Consider the following 7,324-nt stretch of genomic DNA (forward strand, 5'->3'; position numbering starts at 1 on the left):
AAATTGGGTATTGAAAGAAATTCCTGTTCCTCAGCAATTTAATCTCTTCCTCCTTGCAGGTTTTAAAGGATATAAAATCTGTGCCCCTGGGTTTAGTCATCAGTTCTTACATGTTATCCAAATCAAGGATATTAGATTACAGATGTACACCTAGGGTTCACTTTTAATGCTGGAGACCCTTACTTTTTCCCAAACCTTCCCTGGATCTTTCCCTGATATTGCCCTGCTAATGGAGTCTCCCTTGGAACTAGTAGGAACTTCATTCAAGCTGTAACAATTTTAATTGTATCATGGAACTGAAGTCTGTATTCGTTCAGTATCTATTTCTGCTAGCTTCTATAAACAGTCTTTTTTCTCATGCTGACCTCTATTGTAAGGGTGAACAGAGTCACACAGTAATTGATCTAGTGATCTTATTTCCTGCCCTATTACCACATTTGCCCATGAAAAATAAATTTTAATTTGAGCAAATGTGAAATGTGTTTTTGAAGTTTGGATTATCATTTATAGGAGTTGAAGAAGTTCTTTGAACAGTTCAAGTTCTTTGAAGTCTGCTAACATGGAAAAGGTTTACAAAAATCACCACTAGTGGGGCAGACAATATTTTTATGATGTAAAAAAAGCTCACGAATGTCTGGAATCTTTTGAGAGGTAGGAAGAGATGAGGTGTCAACATAAGACATTTGTAAGATGGCAATGTGATGGTCTTCATGTTTAGTAAATTGCTTCAGCATTTTGTTAATGTTGAGTTAAGGTTGTCTAGTGGTGCCTCCTGACCCTCTTGGAATATGGAGAGTGACTAAACTAAAACCTTTGTAAATAAAGAAATACTAAAGTTAAGGTGCATGCCACCTTTCAGAAATCACAGAGAACAGTTGATATGAGAGACAGCTAAGTTAACTACCATCAGATGGATTCCCAGTCTCCTGATGTTCTCAAATCAAGACTGGACACCTGGATGGAAGCGCTTTCATTAATCATGAGTTATTAGGCTGAGTATAGGAGTAGCTGGATGAAGCCTTCTAGCATGTGTTACACATCAGCCTAAAAGATCTAGTGTTCCATTCATAGCCTGAAAAACCTACAATAAGTAAATATAAGCAATGACTAAGAATGTGCCATTGAATTTTTTGTTTGTTTCACGTACAGGCAGTCCTCGCAACACAACTGGTTCCTGAAAACTACATCTTAAGTTGAAATGTTGGAACTTGGAACCAATTTACTCATAAGAAACAATGTTATAAATGGGGATTTGTTCCTGAACCAAGACCCAATACCCTATTTTCCCTAAAAATACCCCAGAATTTATACTTGATCAATTATAGATGAGTAATATAGCTACATTAATGTATTTACATTGTAAATAGCAATCACATTGATTTGGAAGGATTTATTTGAGGTGACTTTGCTGGACTTTTTAAAAGGCTTTTGGTTGGATTTTTGAAGGGTTCTTGGCTGGAGTATACTCGAGTCTTGGCTGCAGGTTTTTCTGGAGTCTTGTCTGCTTCCTTAAAGAAAGCGTCCAAGGGAATTTGGACAGCTGTTCTCCAGGGAAATGAGTGACACAGCGAACTTGTTCACTGGTGTGGTGTCGCATCAGATCAAGCACTGTAAAGTCGAAACTGACATCATAAAGTTGAAAAAGGTGTCAATTTATAAACGTAAGTGCGAAACATAACTCAAAACGTTGCAAGTTGAGGACTGCCTGTATTTGAAATTCAGAATATATCTGTATGAACACCAGGTGTGTTTTCAATGGAGCATATTTTTACTAAGCAGTAGATTAGAACAATGACCAAGTAAGTATGCCTTATTTCAATGTACAATTTTGTAGGTTTTATAACATGTATAAAGCAACATAAAATGGTGATTGTTAACAGTCTGGCAGCATACATGACAGTAGTGTCCAGGGCTAAGGTTTGTCTGCATATGGAATTATTCAGGAAAAGTACCTTCCCTGAATAACTTCTCAAATACTTTTATTTGATGTGTCAGTGGTCTTATTCTAGATTAAGAGTGTCCATACAGATACTTTTCTAGATATTGTAGAGAATATCTAGATATTCTTAACTAAATTCGATAGTTATTTAATGTTAAATTCACATGCTTCTTTTTTCAGAACAGTGTTTTATGACCAACTTTACTATGTAGGCAACTACTTAGTGAAATTATTGTCTTGGAAGGAGTTCTCTTGACCAGGGCAAAAAGAGGTTACAACCTGGAGATGATGTATGTGGAGTCGGGGTGGATTTGATTTAAATAATGATTTCAATCACTGGTCAGGAAGCCTATATTTAATCATTGTCTTCTATAAAAAATGCATTATTGTTGTTTGATATAACCTTTGTTCAAGGCTATGGAAATAGGCTTCAGGATAGTCAGCATACATTCTATATTTCTCTTTAGCCCAATGTGGAAAACTTTGGCTATGACGATTCCATCTCTTTTGTCATGATTGTGTTCACAAATTGTCATCAGATTAGGCCAGTTCTCAACATATTCCTTAAAACAGGCTACTACTGAGTTCCATTGCAGTCTTGTGGGAGAGTTAGTTCTGTTCCTCCTGCTTTCTTCAAAGCAACTGCTGCAAAGTTGTTGTTGCAGAAGTATTTTGCAATTTCAACAAAATTCTGCTCAAAATGTTTCTCTTGTTTCTACTGCCCCTATCTCCTTGCATTTATCTCCAGACTCTTCCTCTTTGCCCAGATCTATTCCACCCCCAACAATCTTCTATTCATTTAACTTCATGAAACTTTGTGCTTTTAGACAGAGGTAAGGGCTTGACTCAGTACATAAACTTGCAAACAGACAAAAGGGCTGATGGGTAGGTAATCAAGTCTGTTCTCTCTCATTTCCTCGAACTGCTGTTAACAAGGATGTTATCTCTGGAGACACAAGTCCACAATCTGAGAACTGAAACTAAGCATCACAAAGATGCTTAACGGGATCTTCTAGGCTGAGCACTGAGTCCCATTGGGTAGAGTGGTTTTCTTTAATCTTTGCTAATCTATAGAGGAGCCTCTGGGAGCCCCATAAGATTGGGCCCCTAACATAGTCCATAGCCTGTTGTAACCTATTTATAACACTTTTTTAAAAAAAGTCGCATTAATATATTGTCTCAAATAGGGATTATAACTTCTAATTATATACTATTCATGATGATATCTTTAAGCTTTAACATCTCATAAATTAAAACTATATATAGGTTTATTTTTAAATAATTTTAATAAATAAAATAAAATTTAAAAAACCTGATTTAAATTAAAAAAAAAATTTAAATTACCTTTTAAAAATCATTGATTTTTATCCACTTTGTATGGGATAGGTCCAGTATTAGTGTAGGTAGCTCCTTGTTAAGTGTTTTGCCCTATAGGTAAAACAAAAAATTTAACACCATGCGAGATACTAAGTTTCTAAAGGTAGTCCAAAATAACGTGAAGAATCATTTTTGTTAGTGTTATGTTAGGGTACTGCTCAAAATTGACAGTTAAGATTGCATTGCAGGAGTCAGCGTGTAATTTAACTTTGTATTTTTTACTTTTCAGGGGTCAAGTAGCCATATTCTAAAAAAGGTTACTCTAATCTTAGCTCCATTAATGATGTTCTAGTGTATTCAATTTCCTTGCTGAAAAATTATTTTGTAAATAGTATCCTTACATATCACAACCCTCATTCATAGCTTCTGGTTCCTTAACAATGATTACTTCAACTACACCTTAATCCCTTTATTGTCTCAGTATATTATATCTGTGTTTCCCCTTGATCTGCCTATTGTGCATGGCTTAGTTCTCCACAAAGAAAAGCAGGCAGGTGAACACAGGAATCCACAGACTGCAGTAAGGAAAGGATTCATATGGAGTCAGTGGGGATATTCCTGAAGCAGAAAATAGGATATGGGAAAAGGATGGGAGATTTTGGGAGGACAAATTACATTTAACCAACATTTTCCACCCTTTTCTCCCACATTAACCTCCACTCCACTCTGAGACCCTCCCTTCTACCCTGTTCTTTTATTCACTTTTCCAAAATATCCATATTTCTCCTCCCTGTTGTGTGATTTTTTTTTTTTTTCATCCAATTAAAACTTCTGCATGTTGATCTGGCTTCCTCAACATTTCCTCCGTAATATAGGGTATATTCCCCACACATGTACCTGTTGCTCCAAAACTTGTATAATAAACACCCCTACTAATTTCAGCTGCCTTCCTTCCCTTCATACAACACACGCATCAGCTATTCCTTCATCCTCAATCTTTTTATCTGTTCCTGTCCCATTTCCTCCCATTCTGAGAGCAGCCCTCACCTTGATTACCCTTAGAGATGGGGCTCTGATGGGAAGCATCTACCCTTTCTGCCTAGTCCAACTGTTACAAAGGAGAATGTGGGTAAAATTTGAGTAGTGACTTTAAGCAAGAAGGGAGAATGTAGTGTTGACAGATTCCCTCCTCTTCTAAACAAATCCTTTTGTAAATCCCCTTCTTATTTCAACAGTCTTCATGTAATTTGTAAGTGCTCCTTCTCATTCATGGATGTATTTGGTATCCGTGTTGGTCTGAAACAAAAAGAAATGCAAAACCCTAGAACTCTTGGTTCAGAGATGATGCCTTTTATTAAACTAAGAAAGAAATTGCAAAAAAATGGAGCAGACTTCCACCTTCAGCTTCCTCTGTGCAAAAATTAAGTTTATTTTCTACCTATGGGGGACTTTTTACCATTCTTAATTTTCCTTGAGCCTGAGGAAGGGTGTGCATGCCTGACAGCTTGCAGAAAAAGGTTTTTTTTTCTCACTATTTCTTAGTTGGTCTAATAAAAAATATCATCTCTGAACCAAGAGTTCTAGGGTTTTGCATTCTTTCTCATTCGTGTCTCTGTTCTGACCACCCATCTTTCTTGTATTCCCTTATTTAGCACAAAAAAGGAACATTTTATGAGCAGCTCATATTGAAGGAAATGCAGGGCAACACAGCTGCATATCCAAAAGCCCTGATCCAAGTGACCCAATTGTCTTACTTTCTTTTAATCATACCTAGTGCCATTATTCAAGAAATGTGACTACTCTATCCTTTAATCAAAGCTTATTTCCAAATCAAAGTAATGACATGTTTGTTTGGGACAGAAAATTACAGCTTAAGTGGGAGGGATTTCTCGGTTATGACTAATAGTTCATAATAATAATTTTATCTTGGATGCAATGGAATGGTTTAGCTTCAGTTGAGGACAGACACCATAACATTTCCCTGCCCCTTTCTTCCTCTCCCACCACGTGTGACCTGAGAAGGACTCTAAATGGGGGGGAGGGGGACGGGGACGGGGGGGACATTTAAACATGCAACTGGTGATTTTGAGGCAAGTTTGAACTGATTGTTTACAATAATCAAAGTTTGGATCATTGTTTTTACCTAGTAAGAATAAGTATTTCACTAAAATTTCTCTGTTATTCTGCCATCTTAATCAAGATTTTAGAGGGGTATATTGTTACTAAAATTACATTATCTCTGCAGCCTGAGTTATGAAGCCTAGAGGCTGTATTAAGTTCACAGATTCACAGAAGTTTAGTGCTGGAAGGGACATCATGAGATACTTGGATCCAACCCCCCTGCTCTAGGCAGGAAAGACTGCTAGGGTCAAATAACCCCAGCGAGGTGTGCATTCAGTCTCATTTTGAAGATCTCCAGGGTAGGTGCCTGCACCAATCAATCCCAGTGGGAGTCTATTCCAGAGTCTGGTCACACAAACTGTGAAAAAGTTTTTCATTACATCCAGTCTGAAACCCCCTTCTAGGAATTTATGACCATTACTCCTGGTTTTCCCCTGGGGTGCTTTGGTCAGTAGTTGTCCACTTAGCCCAGGGGTAGGCAATGTTTTATGGCTGGAGTGCTGAAAAAAACACAATGCCTACCTTGGAAGGTGCTGGAGTGCCAGCATGTCAGAAAAACAAAATGAGGGTGGGGGAGTACATAGCAGGACACGCTGCATATTAGTGGTATATGGTCTCTCTCTCTCTCTCTCATTAAACTATTGTTGTATGTAAAGTACATAAGGCTTTTAAAATGCTTAAGAAGCTTCATTTAAAATTAAACTAAAATGCAGATCCTACCGGTTTACTGTGATCCTTGACCCTGCTTTTTCTTGCTAAGTTTTTCAATGTCTGGCTCGTACTTTAAGCTGCACACAAGTTTCTGAGTGATCAGTTGTTAACTGGTTCCAAGAGGGACAGAGGACTGCCTTCATGTGTGAAAATACCTGTTCACGCAGGTATGTGGATCTAAATGCTGAAAGCATTGCAAACGTAATTTTCTTCAAACTGTTAAGTTTCACTGGCAGGGATCTCCAGCAGGTCAGAATAGAGGCCCCATGATCTCTCTTGGTAGCTTCAAGTACACTTTGCAGATCTCTAAACTTTGCCCACAATTCTGAGCTTTTTAACTCAATGAGCTGCATTTCAAAATCTTCAACACCCATCCAGTGAAATACAGACAAATCAATCATTTTCATTGAAGTTTTCTGGTTTAATTAGAAAAGAAAACATTGGGACAAATGGCTGGAAATCTTTAAATATGTCAGAAAATTCTGATTAATTTTTGCATGTACATTCCAATCTCATCAACACTGACAGTTCAACGTGTTGATAGCTCTTTTATATTTAGGAAGTAGCAGGAAGCCACAGTTCAAACATTCTGAGAAAAAAATGCTAGTTTTGCAAGAAATGCCTTCCAGATTTCATAAAGATTTAGAACTGCTTGCCCTGCACCCTGGAGATGGAGGTTGAGTTCGTTTAGGTGAGCGGTGATGTCACCTAGGAACATGAGCTTACACAGCCATTTGTCATCATCATCCAGTTCTGGGTAGCTTTGTCCTTTTTCCAACAAAAAGGCCTTGATTGGATCAAAATAGTTTACAAAGCGCATCAAAACCTTGCCACAACTTAACCACTGGACGTTGCTGTGAAGTGGAATGTCATTATAAGCACTGTCCAGCTCTTCTAATGGTGGTTAAAACTCCGAGTCAAAGCAGATTGAGCAACAAGGACATTCACAGTTTGCACCACTGTATTCATCACATTACTAAGCTTTGAATTAGAAACTTTAGCGCACAGGTTTTCTTGATGGATGATGCAGTGAAATTTGACTGTCAGGTGGCCGATTTGATCTTCAAGTAACTTTACAAATCCCTTCTGTTTTCCAACCATGGTAGGACCACCATTTGTTGTCGCACACAAGATTTTTCTGATGTTGACTCCTCGTTCTTCAAAATAGTTTACAAACATTTTTGCAATATCTTCCCTCGTTGTGCCAAGCAGGGGTTTTAGGCAACAGAGTTGTTC

The sequence above is a fragment of the Crocodylus siamensis genome, chromosome 3 (assembly GCF_052110815.1).
Source record: "Crocodylus siamensis isolate JL-2025a chromosome 3, ASM5211081v1, whole genome shotgun sequence".
In the NCBI taxonomy this organism is placed as follows: domain Eukaryota; kingdom Metazoa; phylum Chordata; order Crocodylia; family Crocodylidae; genus Crocodylus; species Crocodylus siamensis.